General features: G+C 36.2%; 1 protein-coding gene across 10 annotated transcripts in view; it reads left to right on the top strand.

Moving 5' to 3' along the window:
• Positions 1 to 15,148, top strand: part of Dgkb (diacylglycerol kinase beta) — a 744,334-nt gene that overhangs the window by 580,731 nt on the left and 148,455 nt on the right. The gene's annotated exons all lie outside the window — the stretch shown is intronic.

The raw sequence follows: 15,148 nt of genomic DNA, 5'->3' as shown, positions 1-15,148 counted from the left end.
AAGTAGATCAATACCTTTTGAAAAGATTGGTAGGTTTGATAGTTTCTTCTATAGCTGGCTCTCATTTAGGCTTTGAACAATGACTTCTGTGAAATTTAGTATTACCACGTGACAAAGGTTAAATGAAAGAGTGTTATACATCCTCCAAAAGACAAACTTACCATAACTGGTGACAGGAAATTTGAGCAACAAATCAATTAAAACATTCCATAATAAGGTTCAGTACAACTATAAGAAATGCTATAAAACAGAATTTTGAACACTAAATATATGGAAAAATCTGCAGCTTTTTCTATAAGAGAATATGTATAATTATTATTTTGTATAAATGTTGGCATAAATGATGCATTTATACTAAATACCAATATAAATATGAGTAAATTTTATGGTTATTGGTGAAGATTCTAACTATTAGAATTATCTTAAAACCTTAGCAAGATCAAGTAAAAACAGAAACCCTCTAATTATCCAAATCATGTGTTATTATATAGTGCAATGCATTCAATGTTTTTAAGTTACAAATACTTTTTTTACGCATGTGCTTTATTATATATAGGGATTTTTTCATGTTTCTTTGTTATTCTGTTATTATACTGTAGTAAATAGCATGTTCTTGCCACGTCTCTATTCCTAACATCACCCTAGTTGGTTTTCAGTGGCTTGGCTGACAGCTACCCTCACCACTGAGCTTTGCAAGTTTCTAAAGCTCGTGGCTGTACTCTCCCCAGGCAGGCATGTGAAAAGGCACTCCTCTATTGCTCTTCACAGAACTATGGGACACCTACCGTTTTCTTGGTCTCACAACTGCACACCATTAACTTTTACTTTAAGATTGTGTGCTTGAAACAAAGCCACAAAGATGCCAGCCACAGTTGTTCTCATAGACCCACAGTAAAAAGCTGCTTCTCTTTATCCTATTCCTCCCTTCCTGTTGTGGAACTATCAGAGCCTGGCTTGCACACATAAGGAGAACGTGATCACACATGAGATTGTGGCTCAGAAATACATTTTCATATTGTGGCTCTTGACAATTTTCCTATGAATGGTAAGAGAAGTGTGTATAAGATCGATAATGCTCACATGTCTGCTTCCCTTTGTTATGTCACTGTGCTTACAGGCCTGACCTAGCTGCATTTCCAGACAAACCTTTAAAGTGAATAATTAAAAACCAATTACTAGAGTCTTTCCTTTATGTTGACTTTAGAAAGTAAAAATTGTCATTTTGTTGTGTTTTGCAACTCTGTAGCTAAACATGTCTCAAAATCCTCCTAGGTTTGGGTTTAACATTTATTCTGTTACATTGAAGTGTTGTACTTAATGTGAAAAATAAACATCCTAATACAAATAACAATATGTACCCCTTTTCTGAATAGTAATATTCTATTACTTTATTTTTTAACTTCTTGATACAGAGACAGCTGTGTTATTAAGTGTGTCAGAGTTACTATGAAAGCCTTTTTTGTGCTTTTTAAATTTGTTTTTATGAACACCCTCAGAATTTATCATTGTGTTTCCATCCTCTCCCACATCTCCTCCCAGATCCACTTCCCATCCCAACTTTGTGCCCTCATTATTCTTAAAACTCTGTTAAAAAATCCCGGTAGTTTTGTTTATATTCTCTTAGGTGTGTGGTCATACACAGGAGTGTGTTAGACCTATCAGGGATCAGCTTGCTGTAGGAGGCTAAATGCCTCTCCCCCCTGGTACCTATAAATTATCAGTAATAATTCCTCAGGTACTGGGGAGGTTTCATGCCTACTTTCCCCTTCCACATAGGTAATTTATCTGGCTTGAGCACACTGTCACAGCCACTGTGAGTATGTTTATGTCTGAAAAACATTGTTTCTTTGTAGTTATCCACCATCTTTGGCTCCTACATCTTTTGTCCCATCACTTGCAATGATCACGGACACCTGGAAAGAAATGGAGATGATACAGATGTCCCATTTAGGGCTGAGAGCTCTGCCATCACTTCTTTTTCTCTATCTTGGCCAGTTGGTTCTCTGGGATCATCATCATTTATTGCAAAATGAACCTTCCACACTGAAGATTAAGAGACACAGTGACAGCAGTCAGTGTTGCTTTAGATGTGGTGACATTTTGAACCCAGATCAATAATTTCTATACTTCTAAAATACCTAAGTGAAGCAGTGGAAAACTGATAACTTGGAAACACTTCATTGTAATGTGCCCTGCTAGGTTTACTAAATATCTACTTGTCTTTTAATCGTTTAGGTTTATGTCACTGTCTTAAAATAATAATAACAATAGTAATAATGTGTTCTGCAACCTCTCAGGCTTCCCTCTGTACAAATGGACTAGAGTTATCAGTTGGGTTTTACTCCGGTTTTGGGAAGTGATGCTGGTTTTTGTATTTTTAACTTTGGAAAAAGTTTGGGATCCCAGGAAGCATAAAGTAGTGTATCACTAAGTTCATATAATATAGAGAAAATACTTAAGAAAAAGAATTGAGAAAGTTTGCACATATTTAAAACACACTTAAAGAACTGTCATAAAACAAGAGTGCAAGGCTGGGTTTGGTTCATGTAGCCCTGAGTTCTTCCTTCCACCTGCCCAGGACAGGAGACGCCAGGCAGTTACCTCGCTTGCAGCCTTTGAGAGCACCCATGAGATCAAAATATTTTCAGTCTGTGTTTTGGTTGAGAATTCTGCTGCTGACTTAATTCAGAGTTGAACAAAATTATAAGTAATTTGCTTAATTATATTATCATTCCATTGAGACACAGTGAACTATTTGGATACAGTTCTGAAGCATGCACACACATTCTCCTCATTAAGCACACATTCTCTTTATGTGTGTTTACAGATACAAACGAGTGTATTAAATACAGACGGCACTGCCTTTAAGCAGAGCTATAGAGCAGGCCACGCTCTTTCTTGTCCTGCCCTTAATGCTTAATCCTCCCATGCCTCTGCAGCTGCTGAGTTCATCTGTACCATCCCCTCTTCTAAATTAACCTGAGAGAGATGTCTAATAAATTCACTAGCATTAATGTATAAATGACTGATTGCAGACAAAAGGAGAGGTATTTGCATTTTAAGAGACATAAAGGCCTTCAGCTAAAACATTATTTTTCATCCTGTATTCCAGTGAGTTATAGCTGTGAATCTTCAGCAGTTCTTAAAGACTTACTTCAAATCCACTGCAGTATTTTGGAAAAAAAATAAAAGAAAACTGTAATAAAAATAAATTATTTCCATGAATAATTGTTTCCCATGTTAGTTATCCTCAAATTATGAATGGACTTTGGATGGTCTTCCTACTCTCCTTCCTTTTTGTTTCTTGTCTCCTCAATTAGGGAAATAGATAAGCAGGTAGATTGAATAGTTAGATTTTCAGGGAGAAACAAATTATTCTTCCCACACACTTATTTATATATGCACACATATCACCAAACTTGGAAAAGCAATGATCATTTAAAAATAATGTATCTTTGAATATTTATTGGATGAAATGTAAATGTACTACACATTGTCACCATAGTTCACATGAGCCACCTTCAATTAAAAGACCAAATATTCAGATACTTTTGTCTGTCACAGATCTAAATGGAAGAAAACAATCTAAGTGCAAGCAAAATCAAGCAACACCAGCATTTAAAGGGAAGAGAAGATATGTTGGTTATAGTACTGGTGCTCATAAAGAAATTGTGTTATTTAGCCGGGCGGTGGTGGCGCACGCCTTTAATCCCAGCACTCAGGAAGCAGAGGCAAGCGGATCTCTGTGAGTTCGAGGCCAGGCTGGACCGACAGCCTCCAAAACAATACAGAGAAACCCTGTCTCATAAATACCAAAAAAAAAGAAATTGTGTTATTTAACTATTTCCAACAAATAATAAGTTTTTTCTCATTCATATTCCAAGTATGTGACCACAGGGTAGATTTGATTTAAGTATGTTCACCAGTGAACTTCTTGTAAGGAGCCAGGCATAAGACTGAAATTCTGTGTGCACAGTGTCTGAACAAACTGAATTACGAGGGAAAACCTGAACCAGGCAGTAAGCTGCATTCCATACATTTGCATGGACAGAGGTGAAAAAGTCATGTTTAATGGCCGTCTTTGACTAGAACAGTGAGATAGAGTTAGGTTACGGCAAATACTCCCCTATATACCTGCCATGATATCCAGACAGTGTAAAACTGAGAAATTTAAATTTAAGATGCACCTCTGAAAAGCACTTTTTAACCAAAGTCTGTGGACCTTACAAGGAACTGAGTTATTTTAGTTCTAATAGATTTATTTGACTTGACAGAGTTAGTCATGCAACTTACCAGTAAGGTAAAGGTAGCTTCTACAGATGGTTAATGAACAACATGGGAAGTTTACGTGACTTCATTACATATCTTCATATTAGGACAGTCCCAATATCATACTACCAAAATAAACATTAAAAATTGAAACAAAAAACTCTGATATTGCTACAGTTCAAAAAAATAAGGCCAATATTTCTAGAGACTGACCGTCTTGTAATTGCTAGCAATTTGAAAGTCTAAAATTTGAATCTCTAAAATCTGAGCTTTCTGTATTTATACAGGTTATAACTTTCTCATGGTTACCTTTTTTATATTGATTCATTTGCAAGTCATTGACTGCTATTAAAAGTATAAAACTACTGAGTAAAAGTCATTGTACTCAAGGCTAGAGCCAAAAGTGAAGAGAGGAATTGTCAGGAGCAGGGGTTCGTCCTGGTTGAACCCACATTAGGCAGGTGACTGTCTACTCTACACACCGTATCTCTAGTCAGGTACTTGTTACAGGAAAATGTATCTTAAAGCAAATTAACATATTATGTCATCCAAAATTTTTTCAGTATGTTCACTCACATTTACTAAAGCTAATTATTTTATTTGGTCAGAATTTTCCATGTGTCAATTGGCATGCACTGACAGAAAATTGAATATTTGTTATTTATTTAATAGTTTAAAATTTAGAGATACAGACAAATATAGACATATAGACACAAAGAGACACAGACACACACATACACATATACTCATACACACAAACACAGACGCACATTCACACACAGACACACTCACACATATGCAGTCACACACAGACACACTCATACACACACAAATACACATCACACACACACACATGCACACAAATACACATTCACACACACACACTGTGAACCAGCAATTGTGCTTCTCTTACCTTTTTTTTTCCAGTGAAGAATCCTGTTTTTGATTATTCATAGTAGTGATGAAAAGGAGTAAAATAATTAAACCAAGAAATACAAAAAGTGTTTAAATAATATTAAAATTGCAAGGGTAAGCTAAGATAAATTAAGTTTAGAAAACTATGGTGATCAAAGGTACTTGTTGCGAAACCTCACAGCCAGACATCAGTCCCCAGAATCAGAATGGCTGAAGTAGAGAACTGACTGCCACACAAATGTTATAGCACATGCTTTGCCACATACTAACATACACACATGTACACACATGTGTACATATGCATGACCACACACACTAATACAAATAAATATTTTTAAATGACTATAATAAGCTGTTGTAGCTTTCTTTCTTTCATACTTTGTGCAACCACGTATGTGAATGCTAAGGGTGAACATTATTTGTGTTTGTCAGTATCTTCCTACATGAAATTACTATATATGAGTTCCTTTAAGAATAAGCAATTACGTAATCTAATACAAACATTATTTTCTGTTGTACCGTCGTGGAAGAAAAATAGAAGCCAAGGCCCTTTTGTGAGCCAAAAGATAGGCAGTGTGCATTCTGATTGGTTGTCATGGGCTTTATTGTCAGTTTTATTATAAAATGCAAAGTAGGAAGAGAAGAGACGAATGCAATGTACACCATGTGTATCAAAGAGAATCAATTGGAAAATAGCTGAAATTTTGACAAAATTTGACATCTTCTTTTGCTTCTGGTGCTAAGATAATTATGTCTTCATCTTCTAAGTGAGGATATGTGCTCAGATACATGATTTGGATGCATGTGTGCTGTACATTGCATGGTGCCGAACCTGCACGAAGAGCAGTGAAGTCCTAAGACTGTCAGTGTCTGTGTCTTTTGCAATCATACCTATCAGCAAGGCAATGCTGAGGACATCCGTCAGCCAGTGTTATGCATTCTCTAAACATTTGTGCAGGTTACTTAGGGTAATTTAGAACGCAGTGCTACCTTGCCTAAATATAAAAGAAATGCTCATCTTAGAACTGTAGATGCTGTATTTGGCATTCAAGCCCAGGCAAGCAGAACAACTTCTAAACATTTAAATTCAGTGATTAAGTCAATTAAATTTAGAAACAAGAAAAGGATTACATGCTGCACAATTATACCTGGATGATAAAATTATTGAAAAAAAGATCATGGCATTTGAGAGGTTTCATTTCACACACACATGCAAAAATGCATACAACAATACCATGAAAGTTTCATTGGCTGAAAACAGAGAGATCCAAACATTTGCTGTTCAGTAACCTTTAAAGGAGACATCTCAAACTGGGTTCTTACTTGTGTGTTTTTAAACTACCTCCTTCAAAATGTATCAGCATCGAGAAAGGAAATAATTACACATGCTTAATAAAGCTACCTAAATAACAGAATTGAAATTTAAGATTACATAATACATTTGGGCATCTTAAAGTGATAGTACTTTTATGATGCATGTATGTACATGTATTCAGGAACATATGCATGTGTGTGAGTAGGTATGTATGTAGAAGACTGAATAGAGCCTCAACTGCAATTGCCTGTCTCAGAAGTACCCATACCCTTTTGAAATAAGGTCATCCATTGGCCTGAAACTCCCTATGTAGGCTCTGTCTGTCTGTCTCTCTGTCTCTCTCTCTCTCTCTTTCTCTCTCTCTCTCTCTCTCACTCACACACACACACACACAAACACGGATTCTGAGAATCAACTCAAGTGTCATTTTACTGGGAAAAGTAATTCCAGAAGCCATCAACCTGATATGTATTTTTTCAATATGCACACAATCCTAGGTGAAAGACAGTCATAGTAGAAAAAAAAGTCTAGGAAAAATGCAGGAAAATAAATTTTTAGTAGAAGTTCCACTTTGAAAAACAAGGCTTTGACTTATCAGTTGATACAATGGGATCGTGAGAAGATGGAAAGATATTTGTCTCTTTGGAGTTCTTAATCAAGGCTAATAATGGACATCTTTCTTGACTTTTGAGAATAAATACTTCCATTCCAAAGTGATGAACCTTGTCTTGATACCTTCTGCATTCCTAGCTACTGGTTTTAGTTGTACCTTCAGAGAAAGAAAGTATAAATGATTCAACATTTGAAGATGATGATGTATGATCATCAGCGACAAAATTATCATCTTCTTTATTCCTGTGAGATACGTACAATCCTGAGTCTACTAAAAGTAATGTCAAATTTATATCCAGGTTAAGAGTGTGTGTGATTGCAACTAGATATCAGTTGCAGTGACTGAAATTTAAAAATAATTTTTTTCAAGTTAAAGCACTGTGAAGAATATATGTAGTAATTAATTAACAACCTCTAGAGTGTGCAGTTACAAAGGGAGTTTTGTGAAGTTTCCCATTCCAAGTAGGAAGCTTCCATTCTGGATTCCTCAACAGAAAGTGCTAAAGCAATCTTGTCTTTTCTGATTGATAGATGATTTGCAGCTGTGGTGATAAATGTCCCTCAAATTACATATAATGACTTTTCCTAATGGGGTTATGGAAGAGATAGATGACAACAAATTAGGCAGAACTTTTAAAAAGTGTTAACATGGAAAAACTTACCCAAAAGACATGGGGTCACTCTATTGGACGAACCTGGGTTGTGACTCTGAACCCCTCCCTGCTTCAATAAGACATGGGTCGCTCCATTGGGGAAACCTGGTTGTGACATTGATTCCTTCACTGCTTTTAAGGATCTCACTTTGTTTTCCATCAGGATGAAAAATACTAGGAAAACCTGCAATCTAGTTCAGAACCTATATGCTAATTGTGCTGCCTTGAGGAAGGACATCTCCCTTGAGGATTTCAACACTGAATGGATATTGAACTTTTATGCTAACTTAATTTATAGATTTGTTTCTGATAATTTCTCTTGGTAAGATTAAATGGACACAGTCTAGCACTTGCATACACTTACATAACTCCAATAAATGCTGAAGTGTCTAACAGAGAACAAAGAAACCCATTTCTTGAATGAATCAAATGCTACCATCTACTTATCTTTAAATAACAAATTTGGGTTAACCAAAGCAACTTGCCACTAGAATTCCACGGCCATGAATTTGGTTTCAATGAATATTGTCTTTTATTCTAAAGAAACAATTAGCATATGAATTGTAGCTTCTTGGACAGTATCCAGTCCATTCCATTTTTGTGGAAACTGGTAAAGATTCATGGAGCTCACAATCCCTCTACACCTAATAATACAAAACAGTTTCATTGTTCTCCCTTTAGTCAGCTATGAATCTATAAAATCAGGTGTTCTTTTTAAATGTATGTTTCAGACATGGGCTTTTTGATGGCTGAACATTATCTGCAATTAATCAGATTAAGCTAAGCATTGAGGCTGGAATGTAACAGAGTAACAGACATCTGAAATAAGGCTTAAAATCTCCATGGATAAACATGGCTAATTTAAATGAGCCCTAGGGAGCTTTTTTGAGAAAGTTTAAATGCCTGATGAATTCCACACTGTTACTCTAATTATCCCATAACAAGGCACAAAATAACAATCTCATTTCATCCTTGTATTTACAAAGCTATTCCCATTATCCTTACATTTCACCTGTTCACGAGCTGAAGAATTGCTCCTCATTGAGAGATTCATTAAAAGAGAATAATTATATTATATTTCACCGATTGGCAGAGAGAAAATGTATCTTTGAACAATTTCATTTCCCCGAAGAGTTGTTCATTTCAGAATTGGAGACAGGTCTATTAAGAATTTTCTACCCTTTTTAAATATGTCAAAGCTAACCATTAATACTGAAAGTAGTAATCTGGTTCGGATTTAATGAAAGAGTTCACTGTTATTTGTAAAATACATTTTTGTGAATGAAGCACAACTGTAACCACATTCAAAAAAGTTTGTAACAACAAAGTCACAAGAACCATCTTTTGTAGAACAATTTAAACTCACGGTTCTTCTTATCAAATCTTTTCCTGCACTAATGTTTCTTTTATAAAAAATCTACATAAACACATTTTTCACTAAATTTGTAACATTCTTGTTTCCAGAGTATCTTGTCTGAATATTACTAAGAAATCTCATCCAATACCAATCAATTTCATTTTTAGATTTCCCAAAATCTGAAATTACATAATTGTGATTAGAGATCTTTCATATTTTAAAAACTTATTAACAGAAAATATGACCAGTGAAGAAGAATCCCAAGATACATCATTTCATATCAGAAAATGTTGGTGTAATGAAGTACGTGAGCCATGGTCAGATCCAAGTACAGTCCTTAATACCCTTGCAAGTAATTAACAATTATAAAAATGCTAATCAGTGATGCTGTCTTTTTGTTTCTAGAATTCTAAGCAACAATCCCAATCTGACAGGTCTCAGTCAAACAGGCTTTGCCACATGCCCCAGAAAAATACAATCAATCATGAGTGAGGATGAACTAGATAGAAATTTATTATTCACTATATCACACTGAGAGATACGGGGACTATCACTATCTTCCCAAAAGTTTAACAGAACTCTAGGATTACAGACAGAAGGGAGAAATTAGCAGAGGAAGTAAGATGTATGCATAGTGAGACAGTTTGAATCTGGCTCGTCATTACTTTAGGTCTCAGTCTGCAAGTTCCTATTTTCTTCAAGGCACTCACTTGATCAAGCAAGCGATCCGGCTCTCACTACTCTAAGAAGAGCAGCCTGGTTTTGTTTTGAGATGATTACTTCCACATTGGAGGCCAGTCACAGCATGGACTGTCTACAAGGCTTGTTGTTCCTTGAATTTAAAATATTGTAGCTATTCATGGTGTCTTTAGCCTTAAAGAGAGTGTAGGTACAAGGAGAGAGGCTAGATAAATGAAGGACTCATCAACCTTATGTTATTACTTACTTTCAGTCATATATGTACTCCTTAAGTGACTCACTTGACTATGCAGTGTCTCATAAGAATCTGACCCAAAGTTGAGGTAGCAAAGGAAACAGTTATTAGCCTCAAACAGCAGTTTTAGTCTATGATTTTTGCAAAGGGGGGCTCTGAATCCCTGTCAGTGTTTGTCCAAACTTCCTGTACTTGGTGATAATCGGTACTAATAGCAGTGTTTGTCTTTATATCATTCTGTCTAGACCACAAATATCAAAGCAGCAGAGAATCTCCTGAGCTTCAAGAGCACAGCGAGAAACAAAGAGTCAATGCATCTTTTAAGTTTTTCAGCAGTAAGAAAGATGCTGTTGAGACTCTCTTAGCCATGCCCCCACAGATCAGTAATTTTCTCAAATTTCACCACTAATTTATTTATGGGGAGCTTTCAAAGACTTGCAGTGAATGTAACTGCATTTTTCTTCCATCTGAGCTGTGTGCTGGTCACATGTAAACAGTGCTATTGTATAACAGAAGCTGGATTTAGGAGTTAGGCATTTCTGTCCTTGTACATTATTTTAACTTTCTTGAGGAATGTATTTTCTGTCAGTTTTTTAATCAATAGACTTCAATATAATTAAATACTATATATTAGATTCCTACTTTAGATTTGTGGTTTTTGATTTCTACTGTTTTGTTTTAGAGCATTTTCTATATGTCATCCTTTATAAACATCACTTCTCATCCAAATGTTCATGTAAAAGTCAGCAATCAAAAGCAGCTATAACAGGTGTTTTCAATCTCTAGGAAGTGAATGAATATGCTGCTTATGATAGATACTGAAATTTAATTTCCTTTGCAAATCTACAAACCACTCTGTGATCCAAAACATTGGAAATAAACAAACAAAAATGAAATAAATAAATCATTTTAGAGGTAAAGGGTATATTAAGCTAAGAAAAATTTCACATAAAAAACTCTTGGGGGTAGACTTGTATACATAAGACTAATTGCTAATAGTTCTTAGATAACAGGCTTACAAACCTGTTGTTGAGTTGAGTTCTCTGTGTGTGTGTGTGTGTGTGTGTGTGTATGTGTGTGTGTGTATGTGTGTGTGTGTGTGAAATGAAGCACATAATGATATCACTTAACAAATTACTAAGAAGGTCTCAGTCATAGTTTAAGGTACTTCTTTTAACAGAATTATGAGGCAGAAGTGGGGAGAGACAGGCAAAATCTTGGTTATAAGTTTTGCTTTCATTTTGAAAGTTGAGTGAGAAGGGACAAAGCAGTGTTCTCTAGGATACACACTAGTAAAGTCATTGTCCCCAGGGAAAGAACAGAATGGGTAAAAGGGGTAGACAAGGTATTTAGTTATTCGGTTAGTTAGTTAGTTAGTTAGTTAGTTAGTTTTGTTTTTATCTTCTTGTCTTTGATGGCATCTTTTTCCTTTGAGCACAGTGGATTCTTCAGATGTCTTCATTGATCTTCCCTTAGAAAAGTACACAGAGATGCTGTCCAGGCCAGGTGAGCAGTTATTACCTTAATTGACTTGACAATTACACTTACAAAGGGACCAACTGGAAAATAGAAGCTTCTGGGTTTGTAGGAAAATTCATTTCAATATGTCATTGACTTTCATTCATTTAGGTTTGGGTTTTAGAGTTTCCCAGGATGTATATGATGAAAAAATTGTTATAGACAAGAAAATAGTGAATTCAAATCAAATTGATTAGGTTATTTCACACAGGATTCATCATACTCCGGCTGCCTGCATCACCACCATTTTCTAGTCAACAGACTCTGATATCAGCATTTTTGACATTGTCTTTGGATACTCACTGTCTTGTATATGAGCACTAGCTTTTAGACTGCTAGATTATAGGTGTATGGCTGAAAATTCTTTGACTAAAAAGAACTCTGTTTGCTTTAGACCAATTAGCTTGACTGAGTTTGTTTCTTAACTTTAAAAGAATAACTTACTATAAAAATGGTCTTACTCTTGTTCAATAAAATGTAAACTATCTAGAAGGTTTTTGCTCCAGAATATTTGAAAACACAATAATCTACTTCTATTTGTAAAAGAAGAGTCAGAGACTCAAGAGGTCTTTCTTCAGCTCTAGAACCAACAGTCCTTCTTGGAATTAATCCTGAGCTACAGCCACAGTACAAAGAAAATAACATTCATATTTCAGTTCACAGGTAGTTTTTCCTTTCTGAGAAGCAATGCTGTAATTAACATAGTAGTATCCTGACGTCATAAGATCCTTACATGTGATCTAATAATGAATGGGATTCTGGTCTGGCAAGATTGCAACCAAGTCCAATGACTTGAGTTTAATCTCCAGAATTTACATAATAAGACAAAATAACTGACTACCTACCATATTCTTATCCTCTGACCTCCACAGGAATGTCAGGCACACCTTCCCCAAACATACAAAAATTCATAAACCAATATATGTAAAAAAAACCAAGTTTTAAAAATAATGGAATTAGAACAGTTTCTGATGTACCCTTTTTGATAGATTTGTACTTTCAGCCATATTTTCAAAATAAGGGATCTGTTAACAATACAGTATTTGTCCCAATAAATGTCAACTACAATGCAGTTGACTCATTGGAAGTGTTAAGGATACTTGAAGTATTTCTTTTACCTAAGAAATTGGGGGGGGGGGCTTGTCTACTAAGTTATTGGCTTTCCCTCTGATTTTAAAAAAATTTTGGCACATGATTTTGCTGCCTATATTCCCTTTGTTTACAAGTATGCCATCTCTGATTTTCTTGAAATCATGGTAGACATAGGACTGATTCCCTGATACCCACACAAGCGGGTCACCATGACCACCATCTACATTCATCTTGCAGTAGATTCCATCTTAGCAACCAGGTCAAGCTGTATCTGCTGGTCTGGAGATTCAGAGGCCTCTCCCAGACGTACAATGCATACTTGGAGATGCACAGGCCTATTACAGCAGCCTCTTCAGAAGCAGCCTTTATGGAGAGTGAAGGCTGCCTAACAAATCAATGCTATCCTGAGGAGCTGCCTGCTGGGGTGAGAATACACTGCAACAGAAGAAAGAGGCTAGGTCATGGGCCTCAGCTATGCTGTAGAACTCTTTTCAGACTGGTGTAGACTATGAGCCAATAGATGTGGCAATAACTGTCAGCAAGATTTACTGCACTTTTGCTTGGCCTCAGTAGGAGGAAAACACAGAATGAGTGTGCTTTTGTAAAAATATTTTTTACTTAAACTAAAAACAAGCTTATATACCAATCCCAGTTCCCTCTACCTCCTGTCCTCTCATGCCCACCACCAACCTCCAATCCCACTCCCCCATCTCCTCCCCAGAGAGGGTAGAGGCCTCCCATGGGGCATCATCCAATTCTGTCATATCATTTGGAGCAGGGTCTAGACCCTTCCCGGTGTATCTAGGCTGAGAGAGTGTATCTCCATAGAGAATCCAAAATCTGTTTTCTTCAGGTCTAGAGCACCTGCTTGGGAAACGACACTTCCCAGGTCACAGATGAACTAGCAAATCTCAGGGGAAGTGGGTGTGGTACAGAACTTTCTGTAGACATTCTGTTGTTCATGCATGTGTGGTTCCTAATGTTGGTGATGGAGTTGGTGCTTTCAGTTTAAATGAAAAATGAAAAACTCTCTCAGGCTTATAACATTCATTGCTCGTTTCTCAAAATAAAGTGTCATCATTGTTCATATTGTTTGACCACTTGATAATGACTCCCAGTGGCCTTAAATGGTGTTTCATGTTTGTTTAATTTTCAAGGACAGCCCTGGATAATAATGTCCTTCAGAGTCACACAAGCCTCTTAAGTGTAATTTCCATTGCTCCAATTCCTGCTACAACTGCTTTATATATGATTCTCTCTTTACCCCAATCTCTTTTTCCCCCTCACACACGTTAAACATATTCATACAGAACTTTTTACATAAATGACAACAAATAAACAGATTATGCTTTTATTAACACTTTTTTCTCAACTTAATTATTTTCTTGATTAACGGATGGTTTCTGTCTTCATTAGGAACTGTGTGGGATGAACAAAACTTTAAAAGAAATAGGACTCAGCTCTTCTAATTACATTTCATTTATGTTAAATTTGTTTTATTTTTAAGGTTAGTAATGTGTTATTTTTAAATATTATTTTCCCCGATACCATATATACTTAGCAGACAAATAACAAGGCAAAATTATATTAAGACCAGGATTGTTAGTGGGCATTTAAGTCAAGTCCTTTACTCTGTGTCTAAATTACTATGCAGTCTATCTGATTTGGAAGGTCCCCTCTCCTTCATCAGCCCATTTGAGCCCAAATGGTCTTTTGGGTGATCCTGGAATTCAACAAACATGAAAGCATATCAGAGCCTTTACATTGGCATCCCCGATGCCTGAAATAATATAATCTGAAATTTTCATATGGCTTCTGCTTCAGGATTTCTGAAAACAGGTCACCTTTATATACGGTACTAGAGGAAGATTTCGTGACCCACCCATCTAAAACAGTATCCTGTTTCTTGCTTCTTTGGCCACTATTTACTCCTTTTTAAAGCATTAAGTACTGTAATGAACTAAACCTGGGGTTGTACATATTATGGATGCAGTTGATGAGGGTTTTTTTTAAGGTTCATTTATTTTTACATTGTGAAAGTATAGGTATTGGCTCAGGATTCCCCCAAGATCAAGTGTTTAGAACAAAGGAGATTTATTTGTGCTGAGAGGGATAGAGGACAGGGAATAAGAGACAAAGATGGGAGATAGAGGACTAGGAAGAAAGTGAAGGGAACAAGAGAGAGCATAGAGGAAATTTTGTCCCTTGGTGGGGTTGGGGGAACAAGGGCCTGCCTCTATGTAGAGAGGGCAGAGGCGGCTCACAGGAAAATGGTGGCTTGTAAAGGTAAAAGGGAAACCCTATGTTAGGATGAAGTGTTCTATTTATTGGAAATGCTAATGAAGTGGGCTAACGGGTTTTTATTTGCTGGACTTCAATACTTTCTTAGCTGGACCTTGGTAGTCAACCTCAGGAGAAGGAAGTGACCAAATAAGGAAATAGTTGTTGGGGACTAGTGGAATCTAATGGTTTTAGCAAGGAGG

This window comes from Mesocricetus auratus, unplaced genomic scaffold, assembly GCF_017639785.1.
Source record: "Mesocricetus auratus isolate SY011 unplaced genomic scaffold, BCM_Maur_2.0 Super-Scaffold_15014, whole genome shotgun sequence".
Classification (NCBI taxonomy): Eukaryota; Metazoa; Chordata; class Mammalia; order Rodentia; family Cricetidae; genus Mesocricetus; species Mesocricetus auratus.
The sequence above is the reverse complement of the archived record's forward strand: the minus strand, read 5'-3'. Positions and strand labels throughout refer to the sequence as shown.